The sequence below is a fragment of the Gastrolobium bilobum genome, unplaced genomic scaffold, assembly GCF_033153095.1.
Source record: "Gastrolobium bilobum isolate Gb01-03AN ecotype WA unplaced genomic scaffold, APGP_CSIRO_Gbil_v1 utg26390, whole genome shotgun sequence".
In the NCBI taxonomy this organism is placed as follows: domain Eukaryota; kingdom Viridiplantae; phylum Streptophyta; class Magnoliopsida; order Fabales; family Fabaceae; genus Gastrolobium; species Gastrolobium bilobum.
Window position 1 is genome coordinate 42809 of NW_026895105.1, and position 25068 is coordinate 67876.

Consider the following 25068-nt stretch of genomic DNA (forward strand, 5'->3'; position numbering starts at 1 on the left):
TTGTAGTTCACCAGATTGAATGTTTACATGTACTCCTTTGAATGAGGTCTCATAATTGGACCAACTAGAACTTGGATTGGATTCCTTAAGGCTGTAACATCCCGTAATACTACGGATGTTAACATACGTGATATTTGGCCTATACAGCAGAAGACTTCATTTCGAAAACACAATAAAGCGTCTTATAAAAATACGAGTAAACTTTTTCCAAAATGTTTTCTAAAACATTTTCAAAGCGTTCATATGATATAATGCATTAGCGTAACATTAACATCTAAGTTTACTAATTAAAAACCATTGGCCATCATTAGTGGCTGTTGACCATCTGAATATAACCTCAAGTGTCATTCCTGACGGAGTCTCACAGACAGCATAACAGATGTATTTCGGATAACTGGGAACATGGGTCCCACACATACAATAATCTTATAGATACAATAATTAAATAGACAGCTTGCAAGTCCCACACGGACTGCAATCCCCTCTCAGGTCAATACAAACAATAAGGCTCCATGCCCGAATAACTGGCTACATACATCAAGTCTATATTAATTTCCAAAACGTCTAAGCATCAGCAAATAATCCATGGCTCCAATACTACAGCCATGAGCCTAAATAAATACATGATATAATATCCATAAAATATTTAAGCATATTAATAATTAAATAGACAGCTTGCAAGTCCCACACGGACTGCAATCCCCTCTCAGGTCAATACAAACAATAAGGCTCCATGCCCGAATAACTGGCTACATACATCAAGTCTATATTAATTTCCAAAACGTCTAAGCATCAGCAAATAATCCATGGCTCCAATACTATAACCATGAGCCTAAATAAATACATGATATAATATCCATAAAATATTTAAGCATATTAATAATTATACATGCCATCATAAAGTCTAATCATAATAAAATAAATTAGCATCATCATCCACTACTCCAAGGCGGGGGCCTTGTCCCTGGAAGCATCACCGCTACTCTGGGTACCTGAAATGATGTCCTCAAACGGGGTGAGATAACACATCTCAGTAAGCTCAAGGTTCATAGAGGATCTTCTAATCCCCTAAGCCCACTTCCTGGATGACAAGTCAGATATAGAGCATATGATACAGGCATACAACATAAACATAGCATCATCATATCATCCTTGTGTAACCTCGGGGTAAAAGCCATAGACGGTTACACATGTGTGACTCCAGGGTCAAGCCATAGACAGTCAACATAACTTCAGTATGAAATAGCTCCCAGAGACAAGTCATAGGTAGCCTACATACAATGATCATTGGCCAGGATTCTCATAACATATATCATCAGTGCATTATCATAACATCAAGAATCATATAACATCTATATGAATGTGAATGAATGCACATATACATTATACCACATACTTTCATACAATACTACCATAATACCCACCATCATGGTGGGGCCACAAGAGAGAGGAGCAACCAGAACTAGGAGCTTACCTCACTGAGCTTATCACAAGCCCAATTTCAACAGTAAAACATGTATGCTCCAATAAACCCTCAAGTGCCAAGTCCTCTAGGCAAACCTAGAGCAGGAATCATATACATCATTAATACTCAATCACTTTACGATTCCACATTTTATTCTTACATGTCAATAATATGCCCATTATAAGTCTAGACCGATTATTACATAATTACGTATTTTAGTGCATTATTACAAGCAACCTCCATCTTCAATCACTTACATAACTTAGAATCACATTCTAGGCTCTCTTAGGTAACTTAGATTATTTTTACGCATCCAAGCCTTAACTATGTGACAAGGCCGAATTGTATGCCTAGATATTGCCAAGGTTGGATTTCCATGGATGTTTAGTTCATCCTTAATTCTTTCTAAGTTAAACTCCCTTTTTACATAATCCTTAATTATACTAAGCATACCTCCTCTAGGTAATTTTAATTATTAACTTATGCATATTAACACATTGATATTCTAAGACCATAGCTTGTTACACGAAGTTACAAGTTGATTAAAGCCTTAGACACATAATCGAACCTTAATCCATTATTAATTAAATTTTTCAACCCTAAACCCTAATTATTCTCTAAATGGCCAAACCATATACATCACTAACCTAGGATTTGCTTTCATTAATTCACATGGTCAAGTGTCCCTAAGTCCATCCTAAACTTTAGGCTATCATTTAGTTCCTTAATTAGGTTTAATTAACAAACCCCAATTAGGTTTAATTAGAAACCCCAGGTTACTTTAAATTTTAGGGTTTATCCTTAATTAAGTTCATTATGAAATCTCACTTAGTCATATTATGTCATGGTACCTCAAGTTCACTAATTGTATGATTAGTGCTCCTAAACCCTAATTAGGTCAATTTTTAGGGTTTAATATGTAATTAGTTTATTATGCATAGTCCACCTCACTTAACCACTAGCTTAGTGTCCTAATTAGGTCTTATTATTAATTTTAACATAGTGACCTCACTTTAAACGCACATGGACGAATTGCTTAGTGTGCAAATTAGGGTTTTTAAGCTTGTTTCTTTGTCATTTCTTTAGTTAATTAGTCCCTACACTTAATTAATCCACTAATCCATGATTTCTTTATTTTTAACACAACTAATCCACCTTATACCAAAGGAGGCATATTTTATTATTTATGTTTATTAGAGTTTTTAGCCATCCTTAATCAAGATTAGTAGGTTTCACTTAGAGATAACCCACTTAATTAATATTTCTTAGTTCCTCGTAGGATTTTTCAACACTTAACAACCTCTTAACATTTTTTAGTCATCAAACCCTAGTTCTCCATGAAATGTCTGAACCTTAATGTGTCTCTTTTAGGGTTCAAGTTCATCTTTTTCCATGAAATCCACACAAGGATCCAAAGGTTGCACCTTTACACATCAAATCAACCATTTCTTGGTTCAAAACTCACACACACTCAAGAACAATCACCAAAATCCTTACTTTAAATTTTTTTCAATATTATTCTCCCCACCCACATACAAAACCGAGATGCACAAGAGGAGAGGAAGGATTTTGGGTCATCTTTTTCCCAAAGTGGTGCTTACTTCTTCAAGCTCACATCTTTAGCTCCAAGCTTTACTTTTTACCAACAAGGATGCTCCTTTAAACAAGAACACACCTTCAAAAACATGCTCAAGAGTTAGAGCTCAAGAACACAAGAGAGAAAGATGATGTTTTCCAAGAAAAGTTTAGAAAACTTACACTAGAACTCAAGAGAACCAAGCACACAAGTGTTGTTCTTCAAGAGAACTTAAGAACACAACTCCCTGGCCCTTGGAGCTTCAAAATCCGTGACTGTTCTTGGGTGTTAGGGACACAAAAATTTTCTTCACACCATGAAAATGGTATGGTTGTGAAGAGGAGAGTGAGGGGAGCAAGTTTGGTGAAGGAGCTTTGGTGATTTGAAGAGATTTTGGAGGAGAAATTCTAGAGAGAAGTGAGAGCAAAGTTTGAATTTTAGATTTTAAAGAGAGAGAGAGAGAGGGGAATGGGGAGGCATCTTGCTGAATGGGGAGGGAATGGATGGTGCCCTAATTAGGGGTGCCATGTCACTTTAGTGACACTTTGTCCTCTAATGAGACCCGATGTATTTTTTATTTGAACTGTTGTCAAATTTTTACCTGAAAACCCCCAAGTCTCTAACTTTAAGTACTTAACATTAATTTTGTCTAATTTTCATGTTCATAACTTAAAAATTTGATTATTAGATCACAGATCCACTAACAGTTGTTTAATTGCACTATAATCTTTACCGTTGTTCTTAAATGTACTTGGATTTTATAATCTTCTTAACTTTAATATTATTGGTCTAATTATGACTTGTTAGGCATATATTGATATTTCTTTCCATTTTCTCATCTTTTTTCCGTTCTGGAATTCTACCAGCTGCTTCTATAGCAGTACAAAATACCCGGCAGAGGTGACTTTTCCAAAATACCATAATATGGGTATCAAACTTCATCAAATCATATACTAACCTCATTCATGATGTTTAAAGCATTATATTAGCTCTTTAACTATAATTTGCTAACTTGGAGCTATTCTACTGACTGTTACAGTGTCAGCAGTCAAACAAAAATGACAGATGAAAATTCACCTGTGTAAAATATCCTCAATATGGATATCAAAATTCTTAGAATTTCATCCTCATTCTATTTATGACCATAAGGTCCTAATCATAACCCTCTAATTTAAAAGTAATATAATTAAAGTTATTATATTTATCTTTATAAGACGCTTTATTATGTTTTCGAAATGAAGTCTTCCGCTGTGTACGCTAAATATCATGTATGTTAACAACCGAAGTAATACGAGGTGTTACATTTATGGTATCAGAGCAGTTTCATCGGGAAGTTCACTGATGTATTGCTTAAGTGTTAGAACTGTTTATTGAGTGTCTCTTGAGTGTCATGAAATTGCATATGCTATCACTTGTTTGAGCGTAGCTAACTCATACTTTATGCAGTTTTGTGTAGTGATCATGGCACCTCGGGGGAGACCCAAGCGAATAGTTCAAAACCTGCCCCCTGATCCTATTGTTGTCGCTATAACAGCATTACAGCAGACTCTGAATGATACCAGGGAGGCTGATTTGAAAAGAATTGAAGGATAAGTTAACTACCGCACCAATTTTGATTCTCCCTAACCTAGAAACGAGATTTGAGATTTATTGTGATACATCCAAGTATTGATTAGGATGCGTGTTGATGCAGGAGCGAAAGGTAGTGGCCTATGCTTCTAGAAAGTTGAGACCCCATGAAGAGAATTACCCGACTCATGATCTTGAGTTAGCAGCTGTGGTTTTGGCCTTGAAAATATGGCGGCACTTCTTGTATGGTGCTACTTTCACCGTGTATAGTGACCACAAAAGCGTGAAGTACCTGTTCGATAAAAAAAAGCTTAATATGAGGCAACGGCGGTGGATGGAATTTCTAAAGGATTATGACTTTGATCTTCAGTATCATCCTGGAAAGGCAAATGTAGTTGTTGATGCCTTGAGCTGAAAGACCACGGGAGTGGCTAGCATGATGATTGCAGAGTATAACTTGATTGAGGAGTTCAGGGATTTGAGAATTTCTGTGACACCACTTCAGACTTCATATTTCATGACTACGGTTGAAGTCCGAAATTCACTGATGGAGAGAGTTAAAGCGGCCCAAATGCTTGATGAAGGGATTTAAATAATGAAAGGGAAAGATTTTGTGTTTATCGATACTTCTAATGTGAAATACTACAAAGATCAGTTAATTGTTTCGAAAGGGAAAATGGTGGAAGAAGTATTAACAGAGGGCCACATGGGTAAGTACACCATCCACCTAGGTGCAACCAAGATGTGTCAAGACTTAAAGCGGAATTTTTGGTGGTCTGGGATGAAGAAAGACATAGCCCAGTTTGTGAATAAGTGCCTTATTTCTCAGAAGGTAAAAATTGAGCATCAGAAGCCTTCGGGTTTGTTACAACCATTAGAGATTCCAGAGTGGAAGTGGACGAGTATATCCATGGACTTTGTTGTCGGATTACCGAGAAGCCAGGCTGGATTTGATTCTATATGGGTTGTGGTTGATAGATTGACTAAATCCGCCCACTTTATTCCAGTCAAGACGACTTTCTCCACGAAGCAGCTAGCCAGACTATATGTCAGAGAGATTGTAAAGCTTCATGGCATTCCCAAAAGCATAGTCAGTGATCGGGATCTGAAGTTTACTTCACGCTTCTGGGAAGCGTTACATGAGGCCATTGGTGCTCAATTGAGATTGAGTACTGCATATCACCCGCAGACAGATGGTCAGACAGAGAGGACCATTCAGACACTGGAGGACATGCTGAGAGCTTGTGTGCTTGAGCAGGGTAATACTTGGGACAAGCACCTGCCACTAGTTGAGGTATCCTACAACAACAGTTATCATGTCAGTTTGGGCATGGCTCCTTATGAGGCCTTGTATGGCCGTAGGTGTAGAGCACCTACTTGTTGGACGGAGATTGGAGAAAGACAGTTATTGGGGCCAGACTTAGTCCAAGAGACTATAGAGCAGATTGAGATGATCAGAGATAGGCTGAAGAAAGCCCAAAGCCGTCAGAAGAGCTACTATGATGCCAAGCACAGACCCCTTGAGTTCTCTAAAGGGGATCATGTATTCATCAGATTATCACCTACTACAGGTGTTGGGCGTGCCTAGGGAGTCAGGAAGTTGAGTCCACGGTTCATTGGGCCCTATCAGATAATAAAGAGGGTCAGACCGGTGGCGAATCTACATGACATTTTCCATGTGAGTCAGCTCCGCAGATATATATCTGATGATTCACACATTGTACAACCAGATGACATAGAGGTTAAGAAGGATTTGAAGTTCGTTGTGGGACCTTCTAAGGTTCTTGCTCAAGAAGAGAAACAACTTCAAAATAGAGTCATTCCAATGATCAAGATTCAATGGGAAGGATTGACACCTGAGGACGCCACATGGGAGCGGGAGGATGATATTCTCCAGCGATATCCCGATTTTGATATCAGGTATGATACGATTTTGAGGACAAAATCTTTTTAAAAGGTGTGGTGAATATAATAACCCTAATTATATGACTTTTAAATTAGAGGGTTATGATGAGGACCTTATGGTCATAAATGAAATGAGGATAAAATTCTAAAAATTTTGATATCCATATTGAGGATATTTTACACAGGTGAATTTTTATCTTTCATTTTTGACTGCTGACACAGTAACAATCAGTAGAATAGCTCAAAATTAGCAAATTATAGTTAGATAGCTAATATAATGCTATAAACATCATGAATGAGGTTAGTATATGATTTGATGAAGTTTGATACCCATATTGTGGTATTTTGGAAAAGTCACTCCCACCGGGTATTTTGTACTGCTGTAGAAGCAGATGGTAGAATTACAGAACAAGAAAAAGATGAGAAAATGGAAAGAAATACCAATATATGCCTAACAAGTCATAATTAGACCAATAATAATAAAGTTAAGAAGATTATAAAATCCGGATACAGTTAAGAACACCGGTAAAGACTACGGTGCAATTAAACAACTGTTAGTGGATCAGTGATCTACTAATCAAATTTTTAAGTTATGAACATGATAATTAGACAAAATTAATGTTAAGTACTTAAAGTTAGAGTCTTGGGGGTTTTCAGATAAAAATTTGACAATGGTTCAGATAAAAATTACACCAGGTTTCACTAGAGGACAAAGTGCAACTAAAGTGACATGACACCCTTAATTAGGGCACCATCCCTTCCCTCCCCATTCAGCAAGATGCTGCCCCATTCCTCTCTCTCTCTCTCTCTCTCTCTCGAAAATCCAAAATTCAAACTTTGCTCTCACTTATCTCTAGAATTTCTCCTCCAAATCACCAAACCCACTTCACCAAACTCTTTCCCCTCACTATCCTCTTCACAATCATACCATTTTATTGGTTAGAAGCAAATTTTTGTGTCCCTCACACCCAAGAACAACAACGATTTTGAAGCTCCAAGGGCCATGGAGTTGTGTTCTTAAGTTCTCTTGAAGAACAACACTTGTGTGCTTGGTTGTCTTGAGTTATAGTGTAAGTTTTCTAAACTTTTCTTGAAAAACCTCATCTTTCTCTCTTGTGTTCTTGAGCTCTAACTCTTGAGCATGTTTTTCAAGGTGTGTTCTGGTTTAAAGGAGCATCTATGTTGGTAAAAAGTGAAGCTTGGAACTAAAGGTGTAAACTTGAAGAAGTAAGCACCACTTTGGGAAAAAGATGACCCAAAATCCTTCCTCTCCTCTTGTAAATCTCGGTTTTGTATGTGGGTGGCAAGAATAATGTTGAAAAAATTTTAAAGTAAGGGTTTTGATTATTGTTCTTGAGTGTGTGAGTTTTGAACCAAGAAATGGTTGATTTGATGTGTAAAGGTACAACCTTTGGATCCTTGTGTGGATTTCATGGAAAAGGATGAACTTGAACCCTGAAAGAGACACATGAAGGTTCGGCCGTTTCATGGAGAACTAGGGTTTGATGACTAAAAAATGTTAAGAGGTTGTTAAGTGTGGAAAAATCCTAAGAGGAAGTAAGAAAGATTAATTAAGTGGGTTATCTCTAAGTGAAACCTACTAATCTTGATTAAGGATGGCTAAAAACTCTAATAAACATAAATAATCAAAATTCCCCCCTTTTGTATAAGGTGGATTAGTTATGTTAAAAATAAGAAAATCATGGATTAGTGGATTAATTAAGTGTAGGGACTAATTAACTAAAGAAAGGGAAAAAAAAAACAAGCTTAAAAACCCTAATTTGCAGACTAAGCAATTCGGCCATGTGGGTTTAAAGCGGGTTCACTATGTTAAAATTAATAATAAGACCTAATTAGGACACTAAGCTAGTGGTTAAGTGAGGTGGACTATGCATAATACACGAATTTAATATTAAACCCTAAAAATTGACCTAATTAGGGTTTATGAGCATTAATCATACAATTAGTGAACTTGAGGTACCATGACATAATATGACTAAGTGAGATTTCATAATGAACTTAATTAAGGATAAATCCTAAAATTTAAAGTAACCTAGGGTTTCTAATTAAACCTAATTAGGGTTTGTTAATTAAACCTAATTAAGGAACTAAATGGTAGCCTAAGTTTAGGATGGACTTAGGGACACGACCATGCGAATTAATGAAAGAAAATCCTAGGTTAGTGATGTATATTTCGTTCATTTAGAGAATAATTAGGCTTTAGGGTTGAAAAATTTAATTAATAATGGATTAAGGTTCGATTATGTGTCTAAGTCCTTAATCAACTTGTAACTTGGTGTAACAAGCTATGTTCTTAGAATATCAATGTGTTACTATGCCTAAGTTAATAATTAAAATTACTTAGAGGAGGTAAACTTAGTATAATTATGGATTATGTAAAAAAAGGAAGCTTAACTTAGAAAGAATTAAGGATGAACTAAACATCCATGGAAATCCAACCCTGGCAATATCTAGGCATACAATTCGGCCTTGTCACATAGTTAAGGCTTGGATGCGTAAAAATAATCTAAGTTACCTAAGAGAGCCTAGAATGTGATTCTAAGTTATGTAAGTGATTGAAGATGGAGGTTGCTTGTAATAATGCACTAAAATACGTAATTATGTAATAATCGGTCTAGACTTATAATGGGCATATTATTGACATGTAAGAATGAAATGTGGAATCGTAAAGTGATTGAGTATTAATGATGTATATGATTCCTGCTCTAGGTTTGCCTAGAGGACTTGGCACTTGAGGGTTTATTGGAGCATACATGTTTTACTGTTGAAATTGGGCTTGTGATAAGCTCAGTGAGGTAAGCTCCTAGTTCTGGTTGCTCCTCTCTCTTGTGGCCCCACCATGATGGTGGGTATTATGGTAGTATTGTATGAAAGTATGTGGTATAATGTATATGTGCATTCATTCACATTCATATAGATGTTATATGATTCTTGATGTTATGATGATGCACTGATGATATATGTTATGTGAATCCTGGCCAGTGATCATTGTGTGTAGGCTACCTATGACTTGTCTCTGGGAGCTATTTCATATTGAGGTTGTATTGACTGTCTATGGCTTGACCCTAGAGTCACACATGTGTAACCGTCTATGGCTTTGACCCTGAGGTTACACAAGGATGATATGATGATGCTATATTTATGTTGTATGCCTGTATCATATGCTCTATATCTGACTTGTCATCCAGGAAGTGGGCTTAGAGGATTAGAAGATCCTCTATGAACCTTGAGCTTACTGAGATGTGTTAACTCACCCCGTTTGAGGACATCATTTCAGGTACCCAGAGTAGTGGTGATGCTTCTAGGGGCAAGGCCCTCGCCTTGGAGTAGTGGATGACGATGCTGATTTATTTTATTATGATTAGACTTTATAATGGCATGTATAATTATTAACATGCTTAATTATCTTATGGAGATTATATTATGTATTTATTTAGGCTCATGAATGTAGTATCGGAGCCATGGATTACTTACTGATGCTTAGACGTTTTGGAAATTAATATAGACTTGATGTATGTAGTCAGTTTTTTGAGCATGGAGCCTTATTGTTTGTATTGACCCTGAGAGGGGATTGCAGTCCGTGCAGGACTTGTAAGCTGTCTGTTTAATTATTGTATCTATCAGGTTATTGTATGTGTGGGACCCATGTTCCCAGTTATCCGAAATACAGCCGTTATGCTGTTCGTGAGACTCCATCAGGAATGACACTTGAGGTCATATCCGGATGGTCAACAGCCACTGGTGATGGCCAATGGTTCTTAATTAGTAAACTTAGATGTTAATGTTACGCTAATGCATTATATCATATGAACGCTTTGAAAATGTTTTAGAAAATATTTTGGAAAAAAGTTTACTCGTATTTTTATAAGACGTTTTATTAGGTTTTCGAAATGAAGTCTTTCGCTGTGTACGCTAAATATCATGTATGTTAACAACCGGAGTACTACGGGGTGTTACACAAGCATTTATTCACATCAGTTTGTCCCATACATATAACCTGTTTTAGGAATGGAAAGGTAATGAGAAGGAGGATATAACGTTTAATGTATCGAACAAGGGTTTTTTATTTTTTTTGGAAAGATTCCCTAATTAATTCCATAGATTCCTTATGGACTATTATGGAGTTCGGGCGAGTTCAGGATTAAGGTTGTAAACCCCTCCCAAAGATAATACTGAGGAGAATGAACAAGGTTTGTTTACATTAACAAATTTAGGATTAAAGCAATAACAGAAGTGTTGAAAATCGACAATCACACAAAATTGACAAAACAGAAAAGAGAAAAGATAAGAGAGATTGACACAATGATTTATCCTAGTTCACCTAATATAGGCTACGTCCAGCTTGTCTGTACTATATTCATCTCACCGCCACTCGTTACAAGTAATTTGGTTTACAAGGAGAATATAAATAGGATTAGAAAAATCCTAACAACAGCTATTCATGGGTCAAAGCCCAAACTACTATGAAAATAAAAAATTACCATAGATCAGAGGCCTATAACAGTACCTAGCCTCTACGGGCACAGGGGCGTTGCCTGATAACTCATATTTTATTACACTTATTTGTTACTCTTGATTAGTATTTTTAGGATTTATTTGAATAAAATAATGATGTTTTGAGTTAATTTACATTTTTAATTTTTGATTGGGTTTAATTTATTTTCGTCAGAATTTTTCAGCTTTGCGTTACTTCTATATTTTGGCCATATCTTGGTTCACAGTTGTCGGATTGACTCCGTTCTTGTTGGGTTTTTCAGATAACACAAAGGGATACAATTATTATGAAGAGCTCGAAGCCCAATTAGGATTGGAAGCTAGTCGATTTCTTGCGCCAAGTCGGACACGTTTTGCTGAAGTTTTATTTTATTTTATGTATTTTATTTCGTATTTTAGACATATGGGCCGGTCAGAACTGAACCCTAACCCGCTTTGGGTAGGAGTATATGACGGCAGAGTAGGAAACATTGTATTCATTCTGTAATTTTCGAAATTGAGGATCAAAGTATTTTCTCTGAAGCGTTCTTCATCTTTTTCTTCTTCTTCTTTTTATTTTAATCATGTTTACCTTAGCCATGCAAGACTTAGAACCTTTTAATCAACCTAAGGGTAACGGATTCCATGGATTGGTCTTGAGGGTCTGCGCTTTATTTTAAATCAGTCTTGTTTCCTTTCCCAACTCAGATTGATATCGTGCGATCGTGGATATTCAATCTGAGGTTCGCGATTGCGATTATGGAAAGGAATTAATCATCAGATTTGATGATTAGGTTGATTGACCCTATGACCTTAAATCAAGGGCTGATACTCTGCGATTGTATGAGTAGAAGCACCGTATTTGATCAAATGCTAAGCAATTGCTTAGAGAGGGTAGTCAATTGGAAATAAGGATTCTGATTCGATTGACAAATCAATCACGATTATGATATCTTCTTATCCGAGGAAAGACGTCCATGGAACCCTAACCTTAGGTTGGTTAATTTTTAATTACGAATTTTTATTCCAAATTTATATTCTGCCTTTTTAATTATTCAATCAAAATCTAAAACCCCCTTTTAATTTTCTGTCATCATAAGCGATTTTTACCAAAACAATTTCCTTGAGAGACGACTTAGGGTTTCCACTTTACTACAGATTTTTTGAACCCTAATAAAAAATAATTTTTAATTTGCGCGAGTTCGACAGCTCGTGTCACTGCCCCCGGACCCCTATCCGCTCACCTGGAAGCGGGACTCCAGTTGCCTTTCTGCTGATCCCGACAACACGGGCCCTCATCAACATGCAAAGTATGAGCCATACCCAACATTCTCCCACTTGGTGAATGCTTCGCATGTTTCTTCTATCCCAATGCAGTTGTACACCATTCAAACTTCTCAGAAGTCACTGCCTTAGTCAGAAAATTAGCATTGTTGACCTTGGTGTCAACCTTCTCCAACAATATATAACCTTGTCTTCAATCTTCTCTCTAATGAAGTGATACTGTATACCGATATGCTTGGTCCTCGCATGGAAACCTGGGTTCTTAGCCAAGAAAAAAGCGCTCAGACTGTCACACCCAACAATCATCTCTCCTTATGCAAAGCCAAGCTCTTTACACAACCTCTGTAACCAAATAGCTTCCTTAATAGCATGTGTCAAGGCCATGTACACAGCCTCTGTAGTAGATAAAGCAACAGTTCTCTGCCTCTTACTCATCCAACTAATAGCTCTGCCAAATGAGGAAATAACATATCCACTTGTAGACCTTTTACTATCAAAGTCACCTCCCCAATTAACATCCACAAAGCATCACAGCTCTAATAGTGTCTGTCCTCTTGAGCCCTTCACTCCTTTATAACATAACCTAAGGTCAGACGTACCACAAAGATAATGGAACACACGCTTCATAGCCGTCCAATGCTCTCTTTTCCTGGCTTGGACATATACTTGCTCAATACCCCCACTACTTGAGCAATATCAGGTCGAGTATAAATCATGGCATACATCAGACTCCCAACTGTACTAGCATAAGGAACTGATTCCATCTACTCTTTTTCTTTTTCAGTCTTGGGACACCGATCAGCCGGTAACTTAGAACCAGTAGACATAGGAGTCAACTCAGGTTTGCAATCAGTCATCTTGAATTTCTTTAGAACATCCTCTATATACTTCCGCTGACTCAACCATAATCTTCCTTTGTCACGCTCCCTCTTAATCTGCATACCCAAGATCACATTTGCAGCGCCTAGATGTTTCATTTCAAATTGCTTTGCTAGCAGTCCTTTCACAATGCTGATCTTCTTCAAACTATTTCCAACGAGTAACATGTCGTCAAAATACAAAGATAGAATAACAAAGTCACTTTCTAACCTTTTCACATAAACACAGTGATCAGCATCACAGCGGTCAAAGCCAAGCTTCACCATATAAGTGTCAAACTTCATGTACTATATCCTAGGGGACTGCTTCAGACAATATAGAGATTTATTCAGCTTGCAGACTAGCTCTTCATTGCCTCTTACTATGAACCCTTCTGGTTGCTTCATGAAAATAACCTTTTCCAAATCACCATGAAAAAAACGATCTTCATATCCAGCTACTCCACCTCTAGGTCATATGCAGCTGCTACAGATAAAACCAGCCTTACAGAATTTAACTTTGCAACAGGAGAAAATATTTATCCAAATTTTTTTCAAAATAAACTCTTTCTCAAACTCATACCCATGACATTCCATGCTTTCCACTGTTTAATTTATATATATTTTTTTAAGAAAAAATTAAAAAATATCTTACACTAAAGTACTAACCATATAAATTTGGGAGACTATGTAGAGTTATTAAAAAAAAAAACTTTTGTTACCATTCAACGATGGCGGCACTCGATTATCTTTAACCTTTATAAATAAATTGAATACAAATGAAAAGAGAATGTTATATTTATAAACTTTTTGTTTACAAACTATATTATGTCAAGAGTGTAAGATATACTGTAGTTCGAAAGTTTGTAAAAAGAAAATTTCTCAATATAATCCTGAAATGGAAATATTCTCAAAAACTCTAAATGATGAAGTCTCGTGCACCAGGCGGTCTTTTAAAATAGACTAAATACCCTTTTTGGTCCTCAGCAAATTTTACCATACCCGTTTTAGTCCCTAGCAAATAAAAAGGCCCATCGTGGTCCCTAAGAAATTCAAAATGTACCCATTTAGTTGAAATCGTGATTCCTCACAAATTTTCAAAAAAAACCCATATTAATTCCTAAAAGGACTAAAATGGGTCCATTTTGAATTTCTTAGGAACCACGATGGGCCTTTTTATTTGCTAGGGACTAAAGCGGGTATCGTGAAATTTGTTGAGGACCAAAAAGGGTATTTACTCTTTAAAATACTAGCTTTTAACGACAAAGTATTGATCTGTTACTTTAATTCTAATATCTGATTCTATAAATACCCAACATACCGCCTAGCAAAGCAATATCCAACACACAAAAAGTTACATAATCCAGTGCCAAATTTCAGTAACAGATTCTACCTACCAAACTTCGCCAATGGCTTCTAATTACCAAAGGAATAGTGAAAGCCATAGCAGCAATGGCTTTCATCAAACCCAAGTGGTGGTGGTTGTGATACATTTCCCAGCACAAGGCCATCTCAATCAGCTTCTGCATTTGTCACGCCTAATCTTATCACACAATATACCTGTTCATTATGTGGGCACAATGACACATAACAGCCAGGCCATAGTTCGTGTCCAAGGTTGGGACCCAAAATCCATTTTAAACATCCATTTCCATGATTTTGAAGTTCCTCCCTTTGTTTCCCCTCCTCCCAACCCCAATGAAGAAACCAATTTTCCATCTCATATGCTTCCTTGCTTTGAAGTCTCTTCTCATCTGCATGAGCCTGTAGCAAAACTTCTACAATCCTTTTCCTATGTAGCTAGAAGGATCATAGTTATCCATGATTCCCTAATGGCATCAGTGGCACAAGATGCCACAAATATAACAAATGCAGAGAATTACACTTTTCACAGTATCTTTTCCTTTACCACATTCTTTATATTTTGGGATGAAATGGGAAGACCTCAAATTGAAAGCTCACATATCCCAGAAGTTCCTTCTCTGGAAGGATGCTTAATAACCGAAGATATGGATTTCATTAAAGAACAACTCGAATTCCATAAATTTAGTGATGGAAACATCTACAACACAACGAGAGCGATTGAAAGCCCTTACATGGAGTTGATAGAACGCATCATGAGTAGCAAGAAGCATTGGGCATTGGGCTCTTTCAACCCTTTAGCCATTGAAAAGAAAAATACAAACGGAAGACAATTAAGCATGGAGTGGCTTTATAAACTATTGGGTTTGCTCTTTTACTAAAGTCCAAATGGGCTATTAGTATAAGAAGGGCTCAAGAAACCTAAAGCCCAATAAGCTAGGTTTCTTGGAACCCATATAAATTGTACCACTCAAGTCATCAGCCTCTAGGGTTTTTCAGATAAAGAGGCAAGCACAGATCTGAATAGTGCCACACACTTCCATTTTCTTCTCGTGAGATAGTTTGGAAGGTTTACCGCAACAGTTCGTGAGTTCGTGTTGTGATGCAAAGGACTCAAGCATGTGGTGCATCATCATCTCACATCTGCGCCAATAAAAAGGTAAATGATAAAACCATGATGATCTATTACATCCAAACCGCAATGGTCTTAACGCTTCCGGATGATGCAATTGCTCCTACAATTGGTATTAGAGCCGGATTGCGAGTTTGGATGTGAATCTAATTTTGATTTACAATTTTCATGTAATAATTAGCATTGTAAAATATGGCACCTAGGTTATATAGCAATTTCTCCTACTTAAACAAGAGCCAAATTCAGTTATATATGTGTCTTTTAGGACAACAACAACATTTTCAGAGGAACAAATCGAATAGTTAGCAACTGGATTGAAGCAAAGCCAGCAAAAGTTCATCTGGTGCTAAGAGATGCTGATAAAGGAGACACTTTTTATAGAGATGAAGTGAGAAGACTTGTGCTTCCAAATGTTAGAATTGGTATCTTCACACAGATGCAAGAGACAACCACGCAAGTGTATCTATAAAAGCTTTCTCTTATAAAACTTGTTTTTTTGCTCTTCATTGTCTGTCTTGTTTAGAAAGAATACATCTACTTATAGGCTGTAGTTTGCTAAAAAACTTAAATCCTATTAATAGCCATAAAACAGAAACCGTAGAAACCCACAACCACTTAACAAAAACAAAAACAAAACAGCTAAAAAATGGCTAACTCTTAACCATCATTCATTCCTAAAAACAAAACTTCTAAACCCATTAAATGAAAACGGACATTTAATGTTTATCTAATAACACTCCTCCATAAACTTAAATGTTTCTTCCATCTTTCATGCCAATCATTCTTTTGCAGTTTTCCAGCAGTAACGTCGGTCGTGGTTTTGTGAAAATATCTCCGACTTGGTCTTGACTTGCCACATGTAATAACTCCACATTTCCTTCCTTTACTTGATCCCGGATGAAGTGAAATCGGACGTCAATATGCTTGCTTATCTCATGATTCACCGGGTTCTTGGCTAGCTCTATAGCCGACTTGTTATTAACTCGGATCTCGGTTGAGCCGACTTGTTTTTCCTCCAGCTTGCTTAGTAAGTTCCTGAGCCATACTGCGTGACAAACACACCAAGACGCAGCTACATATTCAGCTTCACAGGTCGACAAAGTCACAATGGGTTGCTTCTTCAAAATCCAAGTGAATGTCGTGCTGCCCATGAAGAATACATATCCTGATGTACTCTTTCGATCGTCTACATCTCCACACCAGTCACTATCAGTGTACCTAATCAACTTATAATTTTCGAACCTCGAATAGTGAAGGGACAGTTTTCACTGGGACCTTGTATATTCCTCAAGATTCTTTTTGCCGCCTTCTAGTGTGAATAACTCGACTCCTCCACGAACCGGCTTACAATCCCAACACTCAGAGAGAGATCCGGTCTTGTGCATGTCAAATAACGAAGACATCCCACCAAATTTCGGTAGTTTCTTGCGTCAACTCGATGTCCAACATCATACTTTGAGAATTTTGAACCGGGTTCCATAGGAGTTGAAACCGGGTTGCAATCTGCCATCTTAAATCTTTTGAGAATCTCATTTGCATATGCCTCCTAAGAGACAAAAATACCCGAGTTGTCTTGTCTAACTTCCAGACCAAGAAAATATTTCATCAGACCGAGATCTGTCATCTCAAACTCCTTTGTCATTGTTCTTTTGAGTTCTTGTATCATTCCATCATTGTTCCCCATAAAAATGAGGTCATCCACATAAAGAGCCACAAACAATACATCATCTTCATTTTTCTTTATATAAAGTGCATGTTCATAGGGGCACTGTTCAAAACGGTTTTCTTTGAAATAAGTGTCAATACGAGTATTCCACGCCCGAGGTGCCTGCTTCAACCCGTAAAGAGCCTTCTTCAACCTCAACACTTTCCTCTCTTCTCCACCTTTCATGTATCCTGGTGGCTGTTCGAGATAGACTTCTTCTTCAAGTACTTCATTCAAGAATTTCGAATTGACATCCATTTGAAATATCTGCCACCTATGTTGAGCTGCTTGTTATAATATCCCTAACTTAAGAATTTAATTAATTACTTGTAATTAAGTAATTAAGCATGTATAAATGGGTGGAATTAAGCAAGAGGTTAAAATTAATGAGTTAAGGGAACTTTTGAGGTAAAAAGTGCAGTCAGTGAGAATTAAGGGATAAAAATATGAGTAGATAAAAGTACCCAAAATATAAAAGTAAAGTTAAAAATATTACTAGAAAAAAATTCTAGACCATTTGGTGATGAAAAGAGGTGAATAGATACATGAGCTTATACCCAGTTAACATAACTTAACATATGTAAATTGAAGAATCAGCCCCACTTTCCCTCATTTCTTCCTCTTCCACGCGTGAAACAGAGAGAGGGAGAAGTGAGTGAAATCCATTGATGAGCAAACCCTAGCTTTCCCATTTCTTGACCAAATTCATCTGTTCTAAAGCCAAAAACGTAGAGAATCCTTCCTTCATTCCAAATCCTAGCTTAGTTTTGGTGGGAAGCTTTGTGGAGAGAGATTTGTTCCTCCAAAGATTTCGACCCTTTGAAGAATTGAGGAGTTTTGTGGCATCTTCACCCATGGGAGCTTAGGAGACCTCTATTGCTTGGTTGTGTGACCTATTGTGGTAAGTTTCCACTTCTCCAACTTTGTGTTCATGGAGTTTTCTAGAGGTTGAAGACAATGAATAGTGTTTTTATGGGTTTTATGAGTTTGAGTTAAATTGAAGCTAAGTTCCTTTACAAATATTGTTAGGAATGCTAAATAAACGATAGAAATAAGTTTACAGTGTTATTTTAGTATGCTTTGATATTGGAGAAATCTATGCTTGGAACTAAGGATTTTCTTGCATTGTTAGCATTGTTTGATTGTAGGTTTGATTGTATTCCTTGTATTGATAGGATTGAGGCAAGAGGACCAAGTGGAGTGACCAACCCTTGTGGTTGTGTTCAATTGAGGAAAGGAAAGTTTTGAGGAAGGTTCAAGTGCAAGGTAAACCTTTGGACCTTGGGGTTGATCCCCTTGAATGTTCCTCCATACTCCATTGAGGAGGAATGGTTTATGAGGTGTGATATATAATGATGATAGTTGTTGTATGCTCATGCATTGATTCATGCATTAAAAAATATTATGATAGCTTAATGATAATTGATTGATGTTTGATTGTTTAAGAGTAATAGAGGAGTGGTTAATAAATGTAAGTATTGATTGAGGTAATGATTGATAGAATTATGATGAGGATCATTGGTAGGAACTTCCCTTGGAAACAGCCCTATGTGGATCTCCATGTGGTAAGAGCCTAAGAGAAACAGCCCTATGAGGATCTCTCTTGGAGGTTCCTAGATTAAGGATAGGGACTTCCCTTGGAAACAGCCCTATGTGGATCTCCATGTGATAAGAGCCTAAGAGAAACAACCCGTCGTGGATCTCTCTTGGAAGACCATGTGATGTTAATGGATAAGAATGTGTTAAGCTGTTATGATTATATGTTCATCGAAAGTGAACCTTAGGGTGGAGTGATCTCCAAGCATCATTTCAGGTACTGATAGAGGTGAGGATGATCGAGGCAAGAAGCATGAGTAGATTGTACATGATATATGACATTTTGAGATTTCTTACATGTAGAAAACCTCATGTGTAGGATATTTTGATGCATTAGTTGTATATGAATGCATATAGGACTTAGAAGTGATCATGGATGTTGTTTAGCCATGGTGTACATATTTTGGAACTTTGATCATTGCTATTTCTAAGTCTTTGGTATGTAATCCTTTTGAAGAACAATGATGTAATGGTATATTTGAATATGGATGTGATATGAATCATGTTTTTATCCTTTAGATTGTAAAAGGATTGTTGAATGTAGATATTATGGAAGGGCATGGATGCCATTTGATAAATGTGTGTCTTAACATAGTTAAGGATCATGTATTAAAGTTGTATAATGTCAATTAGGTGTAAAGAGAACGGTGAAAAAGGGAAAAAGTCTCTCATGAAGATACATGAAAACAGGGGAGGGCATGTTTTGCCCAGTTGGAGAGCGTTTTAGCGCTGAAATAGGCGCTAAAACGCGCTATGTTCGTGAATTGGAGGAAAAGTCTCTGCTTTTGGGCGTTTTAACGTGAAAATGGGCGCTAAAACGCTCAAGTGGGCATTTAAACGCAAAAGTTGAGCGCCAAAACGCTCTGGAGACCTGGAGAAGGCAAAATTTTCTGCCTATGGGCGTTTAAACGCTAAGTTGGGCGCCAAAACGCTCAATTCGAAAAATCAGCAAAAACTTAATTTAGTAAAATTGGCATAACTCGAGCTACAGAGCTCCGATTTGAGCACGGTTTGAACCCACTCGAAGCTAACAAAGAGATATATAACATAGTGTAAGATGAGAACTATATAGAAAGTATTTTATTCATATAATAATAAAATAAATGAAGACATTTAACAACGCGTGGTCTAACGAAATAAAAATATGATGTTAAGCTTAATTTATTTTATTCCGCTATGTAATATGGTTATGATCACACAATTGGGTATTTTGAATTCGGCTTTGTTTAAAAAGAAAAATTTATCCGGATTTCTAATTGAACCAATGTTATTGTAACTGCGCTTAATATCATAAATCAATGTTAACGTTCCGACTGTACAACGGGGCTTTACACTTGTGAAATCAATAGCCGAATTGTCTCCATTCTCGCGGCGGGAGCAAATACCTCGTCATAATCAATTCCTGCCTTTTGCTTGTAGCCCTTTGCAACTAGCCGAGCTTTATATCATTCTATCTCCCCTTTAGCATTCATCTTCTTCTTGAATACCCACTTTACCCCAATGGGCTGACTTCCTCCAGGTAGCTCGGCTAACTCCCACATGTTATTTCGATTAATGGCTTATATCTCCTCATCCATGGCGTCTTGCCATTTCTTATCTCAGATGGCTTCTTTAAAGCTTATGTTCTCAAAATCTGCAAGAAGACAAACAAAATGTACCTCACTTGTTGACTCATATATGTCCTGTATGCTCTGCATCCTGGGTTGTCGTACCTCGTCTTCATCATCAGAAGCTTCAGGACTTGCCAAGTTGATAATTTGTGTTGAGATTTCGCCTTCAAAATTCACCTCGAATGAATTGCTCCAGTCTCACTCATTTGCTTCATTGAACCTTACATCTCGGCTCACTACGACCTTCTAGTTGACGGGGTCAAGCAGCTTATACCCCTTTGTTTTTTCATCATATCCCATAAAAACATATTTCCTGCTTTTGTCCTCGAGCTTAGTTCTGAGCTGGTCCGGTACGTGTGCATAGGCCACACTACCAAATACTCTGAGATGAGCCACTGATGGCTTTTGACTGCTCCAAGCTTCCTGTGGTGTTTTCTCATTTAAACTCGAATATGGACATCGGTTCTGCACATACACAACACACTGCACAGCTTCCGCCCAAAACTCTTTCGGCATCTTCTTGTTCTTCAACATTGATCGAACCATGTCAAGAATAGTTCGGTTCTTCCTTTCAGCCACGTCGTTCTGTTGTGGTGAGTATAGTGCTGTTAGAAACCTCCTTATCCCATGTTCCTCACAAAATGTCATAAATTCTGTTGAGGTATATTCCCCACCTCGGTCAGAATGCACCGACTTGATGAATCTTCCTGTTGCCTTCTCAATCATTACCTTGAACTTTTTGAACACTTCAAACACCTCGGACTTCTCCTTCAGGAAATAAACCCAAGTTTTTCGTGAGAAATCATCAATGAATGAAATAAAATATTTCTTACCGCTAAAGGATTCTGGGGTGATTGGACCACACAGGTCAGTATGAATCAACTCCAGAGGCTGCTTGGCCCGAAATCTCGCCATCTTCTGAAACGTGGTCCTAGCATGCTTGCCAAGTACACAACTCTCACAAAACTTTCCTTCATAGTTGATGTCAGGCAGTCCGCCCACCATCTTCTTCTTTGCCAGCTCGATTAGACTTCATGTATTTTGCTTGTAGCCCTTTGCAACTAGCCGAGCTTTATATCGTTCTATCTCCCTTGAGCATTCATCTTCTTCTTGAATACCTACTTTACCCCAATGGGCTGACTTCCTCCAGGTAGCTCGGCTAACTCCCATGTGTTATTTCGATCAATGGCTTCTATCTTGCATCTGTGTGAAGATACCAATTCTAACAAATTGGTATCACCAAATGGGTTTGAGGAGAGAGTTGAAGGAATGAGGTTAATTGTGAGAGACCGGGCACCCCAATTGGAAATTCTAAGCCATTCTTCAACAGGAGGGTTTATGAGTAACTGTGGATGGAACTCATGCATAGAGAGCATAACCATGGGGGTTCCAATAGCGACATGGCCTATGCACTCTGACCAGCCAAGAAACAGTGTTTTGATAACACAGGTTCTGAAGGTTGGTTTGGTTGTGAAGGATTGGGATAAGAGAGATGAGTTGGTGACTGCATTAGTTATTGAGAATGCTGTGAGAAGGTTGATGGAAACAAAGGAAGGTGATGAGATACGAGAGAGGACAATGGATCATAAAAAAGCCATCCATAAGTCCATGGATGAAGGTGGTGTTTCTCCCATGGAAATTGATTCTTTCATAGCTCATATTACTAGATAGTATGGTTCAACCACATACTCTTCTGGCATGCTTAGAATGATCTTACCAAAGAGGTGGTACTAGTACCAAATAGGATATGGCAGAATTTCATAGTACCTAAATAGGTTTGGCACATCATACGCAGGTCTTTCTATGTTTTAAGACATCATCTGGTCAAAAGTTTCCGGGAAGAATATGCTGAATAAAAAATTTTATTTTGATTTATTTGGCTTAGTATTATATGGTTCAAATATATTTAGAATTTTTTAAAAAGTTTATTGTTCCTCTTGTTATATGAGATAAATTTATTTTTTGCAACCTTAAAACTACATAGTTTTGAGGGTTAGGAGAATTAATAATAGGTGTTTTGGTAAAATTTATATAATAAAGAAATAAGCAAAATTATCTAAACAACCTTCATTAATTCCCTCAACTCTAAAAATGACGTAGTTTTGGGATTGTAGGAGATAATTTTATCACCTGTGACAGGAGAAATAATTTTCCCTTTTTTAATTCAATTTCTAGAATAATCTACTCTAGATTAATCCATGAAAAATCTAGAGATTAGTTGCACATGTTATAATTAATGTTTAGACTAGAGGATTATATAGAAAAATCTAGAAAAACACTTGTAGGTATTGGATGATAAATGTGTTGGCATAATCCTAATCATTGGTTAAGGAGATGCCTCTAATATAAATAGATGTGTTTTCTACAATTTTGTATCAAGGCTACAAAGAGAAATAATATTGAGTAGAAATAAAAGAAACCACTTTCATCTAAGTTTTCTCCTTTCTAAAATAGGAAATGTGAACGTGTAGCCTCACGCGCGCGATTTTTTTCTTTCTGCTAGGGTTTTCCTGTACGAATTCTGATTGAACTATGGAGATCGAAGACGGTGATCAGCAATCTAGGAAGGATGACGATGGATCTAAGAACGGAAGAGGTAGAATCTTGGCTGATGAGGAGAACTCTCCTCCGATTGGGAAGAAACTGAAAAGTGAAGTAACAGAGGACTTGACTATGGATGAGGAGATGCATGAGGGAGCTGCGGATGTCTCGGGTTGTCTCAATCATGCCCACTTGATTCCAGATGAGAAGATGATGGAGGGTAGCGGAGGAGCTCGGGCGAGAGTAGTATCCTATAAGGATAAGCTACTGAAGTTGAACGAAAATGGCGGTCAGTCTGATAGTGAAGAAGAAAATTGGATCTCGAAACAAAAAAGAGAGGAGGAGGAAGCAGACCTAATGGAAGGTCTAGGTCAGATTGTAGAAGACGATCCCCTATGCCCAAGGTATACATTCTCTGTCGAGGAGCACAAGCAGGATTGTGAGAAATGGCGTAAGGCTCTGATCATCAAGATGCTGGGTAAACGTATCGGTGTGAAATTCCTGATGGCCAGACTTCAAAGGATCTGGAACCTGGTGAGTTCATACGAAGCTATTGATCTGGATAATGGGTTTCTGTTATTGCGGTTCCAAGATGATGGTGACTATCGTAATGTCCTAGAAGAAGGGCCTTGGATTGTAAATGACCACTGTGTGGTAGTCCAAAGATGGAGGCCCTTTTTCGACCCTTATGACGATAGTGTCAAGAAATTGGCGATTTGGGTGAGAATCCCAGGCCTTCCAATCGAACTCTACATGGTTCGCCACCTGTGGCGCATTGGTAATATCTTTGGTCGCACTTTAAAAGTGGACAGGAACTCCCTGAGGAAGAGTGAATTTGGTGAGGAAGTTATTACTGAACGTGCCAGATTCGCTAGAATCTGTGTCGAGGTTGATTTGAGGAAGAGCTTCCTGTCTAAATTTTGGATAGGAAACAGGGTGTTTGAGGTAGGGTATGAAGGCCTCCACCTAATCTGTTTTAAATGTGGTGTGTACGAACACAGGAAGGACAAATGTCCTGCTGATCAGGATTCTTAGAAAGCTGGGCTTTTCTAATTCCTATAGACAGGATCCAGTTGTATTCTCTGGTGGGATTTGGTTGCTTTGGGAGGGCAGTATGGTGGATGTGGAGGTTCTAAATAATCATCACCATTTTATTCATACCAGAGTGACTTATCTGGAGTCCAAATAATCTGAGTTTATTACTTTTGTTTATGGAAGTCCTAGGAGTTTGGAGAGGAGATCCCTGTGGCTTGAGTTGGAGGCTATTAGCTCTGATAATTCTGCTCCCTGGTTGGTCTTGAGGGATTTCAATGCGATCCTTAATGCTTCTAAGAAGATAAGGGTAAGGAGTTGTGTTGGAAAATTATGGAAGAGTTTAACCAATGCTTAATTAGTTGCAATATCAGTGATATGGGATACAAAGGCCCTGATTATACTTGGAAACGTGGAAGACTCCATGAGAGGCTTGACAGAGCTTGTTCTAATGAAGTTTGGAGCATAGCCTGGCCTAACAGGTATGTATCTCACCTTCCCTTCTACAACTTTGATCATAGGCCTATCCTCATATGTGATGGGGGGCATTCTGTTCCTTTGGAGCATACTAGGAGCTTCAAATTCATGGCAACTTTGCTAACAGACAAGAGTTTCAATGAGTTGGTTAGAAGGAGTTGGGATTGTAATGGGAGCTGGTTGGTTGCTAGGAAGCAGTTTGATTCTGATGCTAAAGTTTGGCACCATGATGTGTTCAAGGAGAAAATCAAACAAAAAAATAGACTGTATTCCCGATTGAATGGTCTTGATTCCTATAGATATGGAAGATATGATCAAAATACTGAATTGCTTCAAAAGGAGCTATGGAGGGAGCTTCAGTCTATCCTCATTCAAGAAGAATTGATGTGGTTTTAGAGATCCCACAACCAATGGCTGAAATATGGAGATAAAAACTCCAAATTTTTTCAAGCCTCAACCGTAG

The 25068-nt window shown here is 37.6% G+C and overlaps 1 pseudogene; it reads left to right on the forward strand.

The window, feature by feature from the left end:
- Positions 1 to 14559: 14559 nt before the first annotated feature.
- On the forward strand, positions 14560 to 22226 carry LOC133306326 (zeatin O-glucosyltransferase-like; annotated as a pseudogene).
- The last annotated feature ends 2842 nt before the right edge of the window (positions 22227 to 25068 follow it).